Consider the following 14,041-nt stretch of genomic DNA (forward strand, 5'->3'; position numbering starts at 1 on the left):
TTGAAAGGTGATGCAAAATGAAGATCGAAATCCAGGCGGGAATGGTTTTTCGCGAATCTTTATTCATTAATAATTCATCAAATTTTTTGCATAAATCTGTCTATGAAACAGAAAAAGTATGTAGATAAGAAATATTCTTGAAATTTTATTATTTAATTAATGGAGTTCCTGCCATTAAAAGGGCAATTGTTTTATGAAATAAAGAAATGAACTGTTCTGCCAACAATGAGACACATAAAAATTAATGAATTTTAATAAGAATGGCATTTTCCTGTCAATAGTTGTTAATATTCAATTATATTGAATTGAGAATGCGAAAATTAGATTACAATTTATTGTAAGATAAGATATCGATTGAAGTTAATTTACATTTATATTGAATAAGATCCTTCGGTATTCAATCATGTTGCGTTTGCACTGGTCATCCCATAAAGCAGAAACGCTTGTAATACAATCGTAGTATACATGCATATGGGATATCTAATCGATCAAAAGGCGTGACACTATGGCTATCATATCATCATATTCTATTTCATCTTAAGCACGCGCCTGCCCATTATTATCCAACAGAGTGTGTATATACAGGTAATAACGGCCATTTAGATAACCAAGAAATTTCCCTATTTCAACGATCTAAAAACAAAAATTAATATTTCTCATTTCCATGATAAAACCCATTGAAAAAGCATATATGTAGATATTGAAATTGCTTTTGAAATTTTTATCTAAGGTCCGGAAAAATAAGCGCGTTTTCTCGTGGGGCTCTGCAGGACTGCACCTAGACTGGTCTCGATATTTCGCGTAGAGACGCTTTCCTTCCCAGGGATTTCCCAGCGATTTTCGGAATCCGATCTGCGCCCTGGAAAATGCGGCGACGTTGGCACGTCTCGCCGAATCCTTTCGTGGCTTCCCCAGCTCGTTTGCGCCGCATAAATCTGCCACTGAACTACTCGTGAACTTCTCTCTCACATTCACCCAAATACACGCACGCACACACAGACATAACGATACAATGTCAGCTAACAATAATTCACTTGAATTTTTTAGCCGATGAATTTTTTAGGGTGCAGCAAAATCGATTTTCTCCGCTAGAGCTTTAGGTGGAGTGAGGAGTTTGGCAAAGGGATGAATGGGGGTGGTATAGGGCTGCTAGGGGGCTCGGCAAGAACCTACTCAATTCTGTTCATTCGATCGTAACCAGCTCGTCTATAACCTTGTACGATGTTTCTATCGAGTCGCAATTTTCAGCGTAGTTTCATCAGGATCGACGTAAATGCGTGGTTTTACATCGCTTCCCTTCGACCCTGTCTGATAAAAGAGCGAGCCTTTTCCCTACCAACCTAAATTACACCTGGATATACCCACTCGATTCTTGATCTAATTCGACCTTTGCCTACTATCTACCAAATCTCTTTACTCTGTTTTACCCTCGCGGTTTTACTGATAAAATCATGCTTTCCATTTATAATTTTAGTAAATGTATAGTTTAACTATATGTATTCAACGCTTTTTATGCATCTAAATAGACTAGATTTCAATAAACTGTATATTATAGTATAATAATTCATTCTTCCATAGAGAGTTGTGAAAACTTTCTTGTTGTTTCGAATACTATATTCTTCATTCCCTTTCTTATTTGAAAATTACTTCAATGTTATTCTCTTAAAGCTACAATTAATCTACAGAACGCATAACAGGCTGAGATAACTCGTACGATATTTTTCTTGAGATTGAGGTGGACAGGCTTGCTATACAGTATATAATGGAGTTTAATTTCTTAATGATGATATTATTGGTTTTCTATATATTACTTTGTTATATATTGATATGTTTAAGTTTTATTATTTGAAGATTTATTAATAATGTTATTGGATAGCTGATTTAGCTCTTTCGTTATATTTCATAATTCTCTCGTTTGGTTTGTGTACCACGATCGTATCATATTGTATTAGGTATTGTCCTGTTTCTCTTATTAACTTGATGCTTTTTATCCCTCCACTGTGATCAATAATTTGTTTGCTCGTGCGCTACCAATATTTTTACAATTTCATTGAATGAATTTTATTGGTGATTCGCTTTTCAATAATTCAGGTTTAAAAACGGAAAAACTGATTCTGGTTGAAAATTTTATCGTCCATTTGAAAATGTCACCAATGAATTTTCTGTACTGGTTATTATTTAAATAGTCTATATCCTATAAGTTAGTTTCATAATTGTGATAGCAGATATTTTATATCTCTATATGACTATTACAGTTTTAATCGTACTAAGTCATAGTGAAATAATAGAAGAGAATTTTTGAAAAAAGAAAAACAATCTCGTCAATTTTTAGTGGAAAGTATGGTTAGGTTCGTGGCTTAAATTCGAAATTCTTTTAGCAATTTTCTACCGAGCTATAACTTACAGTATTTTCATCAGGATAGGTGTAACTGTGTGGTTTTACAACGCCTAGCTCTTTTCTCTTCTAGCTTGCCTTGTGAAGACGGCGGTTTTTGGTGTTTTCGTAAATTAGACATGGACATAAACGTCGACGTACAATTTTCTGGCCAGTTTCATCACGCGCCACCGTAAATGCGCGGCTTTTTATTATTGCCCGTTGCGCGTGCCACGTATAAAATACAGCCAACTCCTTTTTTCATTCTATTACTCCCGCTTTTCCATAAGTCGATTATGCAGCGGTCATTCTATCGCTTCGCGTTACCGATCTTACCAGAAATAGAATCGTATTACACCTGCAATTTAGTTTTAGTTGGAAGTTTCTAAGCAATTAACAAGGATACCAAAATATTCTTAAACAAAAGTAGCTTGGCTTGAATTTCTTCCAACTCCAACTTAATCTTACTTATCTTGAAAAATATCAACAATCAGAATTTGTATAATTTTGGAAATTTCGATTAATTGAATATGAGCAATATCACAGTCGCGGCAATAATAATTAAACGAAATACTAATTAATGAAATAAATAAAGGATAGGGCTGATTTGAAAAAATAAACAGAGTAAATATTCATGTTTTTTCATACTTATAGCGATATGTCACTACTGAGAATTATTGAACAATTAGGGGGGAACACATACACACACACACAATTTTTTTTTTTTATAAGAAAAGCAATCTATGCTCCGAACGCAAATATTATCAGTCACTTTTTAAGGATTTAAAATTAATTATTCTAATGAAAAGCATAATGAGTTTTATGTTTACACTTAAATTTGTCAGTGCTTCGTTTCGATGATTTACTCAATGAATTGTTTTTATAATGAAAATATTATCAACTGTAGTGGAACTTTTGAAATAATATGTGTTATTGGTTAAAAATTTTAAATAATGCATACGTACTACATGTTTTGAAATCCATTGAGAAAAAACTCTGGTCGTTCCATGTATAAACTGAATCTGAAACAAAAATAGTGCAAATTATAATAATAGAGATATTTATGATAGAAGAAACACGAATTTACAGGATTAAAACACATTTTATAAAAAATAACGATATAGAAGAAAAAAGTTAATACTACAACAGAAATGGAATCAGTAAAGTATTTTATTATTTTATATCATAATAAAAATGTGTTACAAAGTTTATAAAAAAATTAGTTTATTTTTACATAACCTATTGATTGCTTTATTCTATATCATTTTAAACCACAAAGTATTACGAGTCATTAAAAATTTAAGAAAGCTTCTATACTGTAATTACAAGCTATTGCACATTTAGAATTATTTAACACACGGCTTATTATTGTAAAAATATGTATTATTATGCTACTGTATGATAGATATTATAATACTTATATTACAAATTGTACAAAAACCATAAATTTGCAGAAGCTCTCGCAGTTGTGTTATTGAAAATAACTTTTAACTTCTGTACTTTTGAAAGAATCGTGGATGAAATTTATGAAAATTCTATGAATACAAAAACAAATTCATAGATCGCATTCGTTAAATCAGCTGTTCGAAAGACGCATTGGAACTTGGAAGCTTACGGCAAGCGATTCCGGATACGGATAGGCTGTCGACGTATCGCCAGGTCGGGAAGATTTTTCTCTCTTGCCGACTCCACTCGGGCGGAAAAGGAGTAGCGCCATGGGGATATAGATTATGCTCGAATTGAAAAACGCCAATGCACAACAAGCCGTGACAAATGAGGTCCAACTCCCCGCCTACTTCATTCCCTTCACCAATTCCTTCTTTTCCATTCCTTCTCCTTCTTTTTCTACCGCTTTCTCCTCTTCTTCCCTGTTTTATTTTTTCACTTTTATTCCTGTGTCTTCTCTTTCCCTCTATAAACAATTTTCTGCTACTTCTTTTCTCGTACTTTCACTTCATTTCAGATCTTATTTCTTTTTACTTTGTTCATTCTTTGTTTCTACTTTATTCACCGTTTAATTTAATCAACAAATTGTTTTTAGAAAATATTGAGAGTTTATCGATGACTCATCGTAAGCAAGTATTTGGAGATTATTATTTAATTTGATCAGTTAAATATAGAGTCTCTGGGGTAATGAGATAAATTTTAAAAAATACTAACAGATTAAAACATTGGTTGATTAAGCTTTGTTAAGCTAGCTGTAATTCAGAAAGCTACTGGTAAATATTGATCAACCATTAGTACCTAACTGATGAAATATCAATGCTGTTGTCGCAAAAAGATTTTACTGTATTATAAAACATCAAGTTATTAAATTTTGCAAAAAATTATAATAATGAGTTCACTTTAAATGAAGATTTTTAATTGTAGATGAATTTTCATTCTGAGCGAAAAAAAGTACCCAAAGGATACTCTTGATAGGTATCCCTTCGAGGTTATCAGGTGAGAAATTTTATGACTTGATGATATCTGGACACTTCATCTACACCCGAATCAGTAGAGGCGAACTTGGAAGCTTGAGAAAACTGGAAACTGTCGGCGGGATAGCTACTTTAATGAGGACAATAAATGCATAGTCACCCCTACACTGTTAGCGAAGAAATTAGAAGCTATCTGTTAATTACATCTAAAAGTGTAGGAATATTTTTCACTTGATAAAATTCAATTTGGTTATAGTCAAATAGGCATGACGAATCCAAAGGGATGAAAGCTATGCTTGGTTGAAACGATAGAATCGATGCTTTCTTTTTAAGACTATTGCCTGCGATTGTGTTAGAAATCCCTTATCCATGATTCTTCTTTTTCTCGTTTTAGTCCGAAAGTATTATATTATACAGGGTGAAAACTTTAATTTGCCCCAGAATGTGGACGTAAAAATTCATTTATCTCGGTAACTATAAGAGATATTTATTTTATGCATAATACACCTTTTTAGATCTAAATACAAAGGAATTTCAAAAAGGCTCATGCTAAAAATTGATATCTTTTACAGTTACGGAGATAAATGAATTTTTACCTCCACGACCTGAGGCAAATTAAAGTACACACCCCTTCTCTCTCTCTCTCTCTATATATATATATATATGTATAGATAGAAAAAATAAGGCAAGTTAATTTTTTCTCTCCATTTTTTGTACTGTAGTTTTTTTAGTACTACAGAATTGCTTTCACAAAGTGCGCAGAGAGTCCAATTCTTCATTATACAAATATTTTGGATGACTGGAATTATTTTCAGGCATAGGAATGATGGAAGAGAAGACTTGGGAACATTTAGGTAAACAATTAAAATTATACAAAAGGAAGACATGAATAATCATTATTCACAGCGTATATTTGTATGCAATGCAATTAAATTTATGAACAAAAATCTGTAGAAAAAGCGAGTAGCACGAAACATTTGAAGGGTTTATACGAATAGAAACGAATTCCTCTCATTAAAATTAATATTACAAGATATAGTAGTATGGTGAAGCGTGTAAAGGAGAGAATAGTGTAGGAAAGGAAAAATATATTCATTCGCTCCATCAACGTCGTGTTTATATTCCACTAGGTAATCCGGAATGAGACTTATTTACCTGGTTGGCATCGTAATCTGACAGGGAATGATTTCGTGCGAGAGGTGCAGATTAGGAATTAAACGAGCTGACTTGGCCACGAAGGACTATAAAGGGGAAGACAAATGGCGACCTGTGCGGCTACGGTGGTTCCCCGTGGCTTAAAACGAATTGCGAAATTTCACGTTTGCGCACTACCAGCCATAGCTAATCGGAATGCACGCTAAGCGAGTTTCGCTCGAAAAATCTGCGTCGACTTCCGACGTTTTTCCATTCTCCTCAAAGTAGAAGTCATGATAGACCAGAATGATTTAAAACCAGGCCGGTTTTATCGGGCGTTTATGGCAATGACGTTGCACCATCTAATGCTGGCTCGGACTTTTTAAATTGGCCGTAAAGAGCATCCCCAGCAACATTTCCAACCACTACCCTTCTCCCCGCCCCCACCTATTTCCAGCTTATTCCGTTATTTAGATCGGGCATTAAACGCGTCTGATTTATCGTTGACCCGCTTCACTCTTAGCTCATCATACGTACATTTCAACGAATCCAAACAATACATGATTTAGTCAAAGCATGTTCGCCCCTCTTCCTTTGTTTATTTTATAGATTTTAAAGTTTAATATAGTAAAGCTTTTGGGAAGCAAAGTTTTTTTCTGATATTTCATTGTTTATTTTTAATAATTTTATATCGTTACATATAAAAATATAATTTTTTTGAGCGATGAAAAAAAAAAGAATTATTGATTTGAAAACGAAACGAGCTGTACTTTAAAAGATTAAATAATGTTTTCATCTCATAAAAATATTTTCATTAAGCTTGTTCAACCTGTAATGTAGTTTTACATTTACAATAATTAAATTTGAATCCTTTTTGTTTAGGAGGGACATTAATGGGCTTCTATTGCAGGTTACATATGTATGAATGTTCGAGATCGTGAGAGAATAGTAATTAATAAAATTTGATTGATAGGTAAAGCATCTCGGGTTATTAGTGAACCACATTCATCCTCTATAGGACAAACGAAATGATTTATGAAAATGAAAACTATACCCGTCCGAAACAATGCAATTCCCTAACGAGTTGGCTGCGAATTACCAATCCCATTACACTCGATTTATTAACGATTGCACAAAGAGCGAAGTGGGATATGCAATAATAATAGTGTCTCTTGGAAATTTGGGATATTCCACATCTCTCTCTTTTACACACTCTCTATCTCTCTCTCTCTCTCTCTCTCTCTCTTTCTCGCATGTCCATTGATTTCACTTATTCGACAGAGATAGAAACGGGCTTTCCAGGGAATTGAGCAGGTGTTCGGTAAAATTGCAAAAAATTCCTTGGCCAGAGATTAAAATGTCGATTATCGGATCTTCAGGCTACGCTTTGCCGCAAAAATAACTTGGATCGCAAAAAGCTTCGATTAAACTTGGGGAGAACGCCGCAGATGGAAAATATTAAATTAATGACAGTGCGAAGGGAGTCACACTTAATCATTAATGGAAAATCATATCGGTGCATTTATTTTCTAGCAAATAGTTATATTAATGACTGACACACTGTATTAGTTGGACATTTTTTATCTTTTATTTTTTAGAAAAAACTACAATTAATTATTTGACTAATAATCATCAAGCTTCTACAATAATTATGTGGTTTATTTAATTCGCGGTATTGAAATGTCTCTCTTTGTAAGCAGAAAGTAACGAAAAGAACGTGGAAAGGCGAATGCAAGAGAATCGACTGAAATCACGAGACTTCGATTGTCAATTATCTTGGGAAAAAAGAGTAGTGTCATTGGAGATTGGAGAGACTTGATTGGAATTCCGTGGAAACAACAAAACCGACTAGTGATAAGTATAAAATGATACCATCAGGAACAGGGCTTTCTGCGATACTTCCTTCTTTCCATCTTGAAAAAAGTGAAAGGCCAAAAAAAAATATTCGAAACTAAAAGACGAGGTCTTTAGAATTCTAGATAACAATAAGTACAATAACGGTGCAGTTAAGAGAGCCTTCTCCATTGAAGTAATTATATATACAAAAAAAATAAAAAACAGAGAAACAATGAACAAAATAATAGAACTATAATATTTCATAAGAAAGCGATTATAATTTGTCGAAAGAGCATAGGGAGGTATTCGCTCATTAATTTTCTAAAGCTTATAGTATTCAATACATTCGACAATGCAGTTTTCATGATTTACTCTTTGTTATAATCAGTGAAATATAAGCAAACTCTTGATTATTATCAGTATGTATATTTATTCAAATTATGTCAGAATTTACAGACAAAGTAAAAGAATGAAAGAGAAATCAAAGTAAAAACCGTGGGGGAGAAAAATGAAAAGTAAGACCATTTGAAAATCACTCTATGTGTGCTGAATGATAGAAAGGAGAGTAGGCAGAAAAAGGATTGTCGTTGGAAAGTGGAGCAACGAGGTCTGTGCAATTCGATGGATGGAGATTCGATTGTCAATTATAAAGAGACAGGAGCCGATCAGACTGAGCGGGATAAAAAAGACAAAGGACGGCGGAGATGGTGCAGGGGATGAGAGTGGTTGGGAGATTGGGAATGGGTGGAAGCGTTCGGGACGCGAAAGGGAGGGTTCCGGAAATCGTGTGAACTCGGAAAAAACAAAAGGGTTGCTCGTCCTTTTTTCTTTGCAAGTGGAGGATGCAGGTGGTGGGCAGGAACCTCGCTATCGGTGACCGAGCTTCGATCTAAAGGGAAAAATGGAAGGGGCGTAATACCAAAGTGGGATGGAAATGGGAGAGATCGACTCTCTATCGCGTGTACACGCATGAGTTATTCTACGTGGCTTACTCCACGTGTTTCTGTGCTGGCAGAACTTCATTAATTAAAACTGTCGAGACGCCTCACGCGCGCGCGGCATTTTATTCACCTACCCAAGTCGCTGCGTCGCAACAACCGACCACCGATCCATCCCCCTTTCGATCATCCGATACTGAAATACTGCTAATCGCGGGGGAAAACTCGATCGTTGTTGGAATACTATCATGCACTATGGTAGGCGACAATTTAGAAACCTTCCATGTGAAATATACTATTTTCTAGCCAAATTGACGATAAAAGCTTTTAGTTTTTTTTATTGTTCCTGCTACGCGTCTCTCGTTCACCCCAAAGGCAGGCGTTTTTCTCCAAAGAGAAAAATTGCTCCGTTATAAAATATTTCGAGAATGCAGTGCTCGATAAATACTAAGCGGGGAGCGATAAACAAAGATTCCTAAAATAAATAATCAAATGTGCTTCGTAGTTTTCATCACAGCTTTCGTTTTAAAAGATTTATCGTCGAGTGTTCAGCTGTGAACTATTCTTGACTATAACAAATATATGTGTAAAATTTATCTGTATTTAGTTTGCTCATTATAATGTAGTATTAAGCTTAAACTTTTCTGACGATTAACAGATTTAACGTTGAACATTCAACTCTGAAATATTCTTGACGATAGCAAATGTATTTAATCTTTATTTGTATTTTAACTTTATTTCATTTGTAAAGTACAGTGCATTAAACTTATACCTCATTCCGATGTAGAATAAGGTTAAAATATTTACTGATTTGCACTGTTGCATTTATTGCCTTGTTTTACATCCTTTAATAAAGTTTACAAAAATTACTAGTTTCCTTGGACGATTATAATATTGATGAATCATGTGTCTGACAAATGTGAAAGGAAGATAAAAATATTTTAAATTTATACACACAGGCATCCACTATTTTATCTCATGGGAAGACTTTCGTCTAAATAGTAATATTGTTCATACGCCAATACTTAGTAAAATGGACGAATTGGATAATCCATTATTTTCATCTCCTTTTTTCGATTTACTTGAAATCCCACGATAACTTTTCGCACCGCATAATTCTGGTATCTAGAAGCCTCCATAAGGTTTCTCATTGGTCCTTGCATAATGCTTCCCATCCACATGATACAGAAACACATAAATTGCATTAAGGTCGCCAGCTTTACTACGTGGCCATGGAAATATAAAATCTTCCAGTCAACCGCGTCATAGTACGGAATTATTATACTCAATAATAAAATTTAAAGTTCAAACATCAGCTTTTACGACGGACAAAAATTCTGGGGCTGATTAAAACGTGGAATATCGATTACCTAAACGGAAAATGTCCCCATCGAACCGTGAGGAAAAATTACTAATTTTAGCTGGCCAATGAGGTCATAGATAAAAAGCAAGGGGGGGGGGGGAGCTAATAGCTAGGCTAATAGGAAATGGGCAGAATAAAATATGTTAAGTTTCGGCTATTTTCTTGCATCTGGAATGTGCATTAAAATTTTTAATTAACACGTATCATATTTAACAAGAAAAAAGAATCCCTTCCTGATCTGACTTCCTCGTCTATTTTTGTATAATATGCTATGAAGATTTAATCGTTTCTTTCTGCCTCCAATTTTGTTTTTAATTTAAAGCAAAGTTATATCGAAAGTTAATATTGCATTGAGCTGCAGGAACATAATTTCTCGTTTATTTAGTAGGCTAATCAGGTTTTTCCGAAATAATGAAGGAGATGAAGCTTGAAACAGAATATAATAGCCATTTAAACAATGAATTAAAACTTTTTATTGACATATATTTTAAAATTCTAAAACACAATAATTATAACTTGAACGTTTCAATGTATCTATAATATTTACTAAGTACACTGAAATTACTGCTGCAAAATAATTGAATACCGTAATGATTTGATTGCTAATACAAAAATAATATGTTAGTATAACGCAATAAAATCGTAATATATGGAAATTTTGGTGTAAGCTCTTTATTCTGTATTATTAAACAGATATTAAGTACCTTTCAAAGCCTATTCAATATTCTGCACAATCCAGCTTCTTGATTATAAGTTAAGTGTATTTTTCTTCGAAGGGTAGTTTTAAATTTTCTAAAAGGCTTTACTGCTATTACCAAAACGAAGAGGGCTGCTTGAATAATTTCATTTAAGTTATATTGATTATCAATTGCCACGTATATGAATAATTCATTGAAAGGCGTAATTTATTTTCCTTGAAATGCGATATCAAGAAGGCCACCTAAGGTATTTTCCGCATTTTACATCTCTCCTTCTCGTTTATAGCTCCCTCCTTTTCTCTCTTTCACTCTTTCTACTTTCACTTCCCCGCCTTACTGCTCCCAAAATGTCTAGTTTTTTTCCTCGTACACAGAAATTCAACTGCATCGTCATAAGTGTCCTCTACTCTGTTGGTCTCCAACGTCATTTCTGCAGTTAAACAAACAACTTCTGCATTTGTCAGATTTTTTCGGCTCTATGAGTTTTTTTACAAAAACGCCGGTAAACCATTATGAAGATCTTAAAAAATAACCTCAATTTTATTGATTGACAACATAAATTAGAATTGCAGTACTGAAAAATGTTCAACAAAAATATTTATTATATTTTGAAAATTTCATATTATTTCAAGTTTTTAATATTTTTTAATTATTTCTGAAATTATATAGGACTATAATAACCTTCAAATCATCCTGTATTCATGTATGTGGTACCAAACTGACCGTTCCTATAAGAAAGACGAGTTACAGAAAGCAAAAACCTGCTCGCATAATTTCCTTTAGTAAAATCAAGGGTGGTAATGAAATTTCGTGTAAAATTCACGATTAGTTAGCACTACATCGTTAACTCAATGATTTCTTTCAGGTCTCTGAAAAGGGCGTGGCTTTGTTTTGAATCAACCTGTAGCTAGCCTTTTAGCGAGGATACTGGGCTAAATCACAAAAAGTCATGCATTATCCTTTAAGTAAAAAAGCTGAAATGAAACGGTGTATGAGGCTGAACGGCTCAGTTGGCACTGGTTCGTTAATGTTTTTGCTTAAAGAGAGAAACGCCCAGTCGTAAATTCCATTAACACTTCGAATCACATGCATCAGGAATTATGACGTGGAAATAGATTAGACTTCTCTCCTTACACAAACCTGATTTCTCCTGCAATTAATAAATTATACTTTGTATTATTGTGATAATATACAGTTAACATTAATAATCTAGAGTGCGGTATCGAATTTGGGTATCAAAAACGATGGAACATGATACGCTACAGTGTTTGCAAGGTTACCTATTGGTGTTACATCAACGCTACAAGTCGAAAATAGCCTATACATTCAAAATATGTATAATAACCGAGGAGCTCGAGCAAAAATGCAACACGCAAAAAGATCATTCCAAGTAGAACATAGCAAGACAATCGATCAGCTTTTAAAAATAATACCATATAACGTCAGGAAACTAGAAAGCAATTTCTCTTAAATAATGGTGAATAATGAATAAACTTGAACAGAATTATGGGAACATATTGATCGATCGATACTTATATACTAACTAAGAAGAAAAGTGAAAAACAAATCTTGGTTAAATTCACTGGCAATAAATTGTGCACATATTCATCAAAATTTTAAATATAAACTGAACTAAAAAAATATTGAAAAAACAAAATTAAATTTGAATATGACGAATATAATAAAAGAGACTATAACATATCCTAGCTGTCTTATGCAGGATTATAAATCAAGACTGAAAAATAAACTGTACGTGAATTATACCATTTCTTATTTATATTATAGAACGGTTCTTGTGTGTGTCTGATTGGTATGGAATTATCATTACTCTACGAAATTTCGGTATTAAGCTTAGTATTTTCCAGTGGTAATTATAAATTCTACATTGTTCACTTTATTCTATGTGCACGAACATCGATTCTATCCTTGTAAACCTATAAATTTTGTCGCATTTGCTTTATGGATCTTATATCATATATTTGCCCGCCACTTTATTTTATGGCTATAAGGTTATGTTTTATAGTTTTGCTCTTACGTCGAGTTGTAACTTTTGATTTATTCGGATTTTGACTGAATTAAATTTAATTGGCAATAATTCCGAGTTTTTCCACTTATTGTTAATGATCGGATGATACTATAACGTCGGAAAAAATAGCTTTTCAAATAAAAGTCATTACTTTTCAATAACGAAATAATTTTGATTTATTTATAATCTCATCAAATATAGTTGCTGATAAGTCATATTCGGTGGAAAATAATTAATTGCGATTAACGAGAATTAAGTTTGCTATTACCCCGTTAAAATTAATTAAAAAAGGATTAATACAAGAGGATCAAGTTTGAAAATGCTTGGAGTTAAAACTCGATATAGCAATTAAAAATTTATTTTTCAGTTTGGGACTCGCTCGGTATCCTCGTCCGAGTTATTTTTTGCAGTTTTGTGTCCTTCAGAAGCACAGGTACACCTGGGTTTTCTTAAACGCCCTTGACGAGTTCCATGGGCCGCTCGTAATTCACCGCGCCTTCTCAGTTTTTATGAAATGGTGATGAAAGAGAGACCAGGGGGTTGGATGAGAAGAGAGGAGGGGGTGGCGAGGGAGTATCGAGGTCGACAGCGCACTTTAGCCCAACGAGAAATGAGTGCTCGCTCGATCTCTACGCGGTTACGTAAAAACCAGAAAACGTTGGGGAAAATCTTTTAGATTTCTGCGAGTCTCGCATGCATTTATGTACCGACAGTAGTCAATCTCCTTTTCCTTCTGCCCTTACATACCCTCCCTCGTCCACCACTTGTTTCTCTTACCCCTCCCCCACTACATACCTAGTTCTCCATCCCCTCTCCTCTACAGTCACCCTTCCTTGCCCCCTCCCCCTTCCCTCTCTTCTCCCTTCATCCCTCTGCCGCTCTCATCCACTCTTCCAGCTTTCAACCCTCCTATCTCTCCCTCACGAAACTTCTCTTCTTACCCAACCCTCTATTCCTAAAAAGCATTTCTTACGATTGCCGAGCATCCCACTGCGAATTGCTACTCCGATCCGAACTAACCTAAAATTTTTATGCTTTCGTGCGTGAGATAAAGACGATCCAAGGATGAGAGTCGTTTTTTTCTCTAATGGTGTTTGTTTATTGACTCGACGAGATTGCTTACCAGTCTTTTCATAGATTTTTGCTTTTATTTATCGAATAAAAAATTGCAAAGTATATTTCTGCCGAGGATCACACGATCTACATATTAGAACCTCTGGAGCTTTCCGTTGTTATCAGGTTTTATATGATA

General features: G+C 34.2%; 1 protein-coding gene across 2 annotated transcripts in view; it reads right to left on the reverse strand.

The window, feature by feature from the left end:
- LOC136775675 (leucine-rich repeat-containing protein 24-like) overlaps positions 1-14,041 on the reverse strand; it is a 178,154-nt gene that overhangs the window by 43,819 nt on the left and 120,294 nt on the right. For both annotated transcript variants that reach the window (XM_066730653.1, XM_066730652.1), the window contains one exon: positions 3,340-3,396. The gene's annotated coding sequence lies outside the window, so the exon portion shown is untranslated. The remainder of the gene's footprint in view (positions 1-3,339; positions 3,397-14,041) is intronic.

The sequence above is a fragment of the Prorops nasuta genome, unplaced genomic scaffold, assembly GCF_024137725.1.
Source record: "Prorops nasuta isolate Cenicafe-Biocafe unplaced genomic scaffold, Cenicafe_Pnas_1.2 PNAS00008, whole genome shotgun sequence".
In the NCBI taxonomy this organism is placed as follows: domain Eukaryota; kingdom Metazoa; phylum Arthropoda; class Insecta; order Hymenoptera; family Bethylidae; genus Prorops; species Prorops nasuta.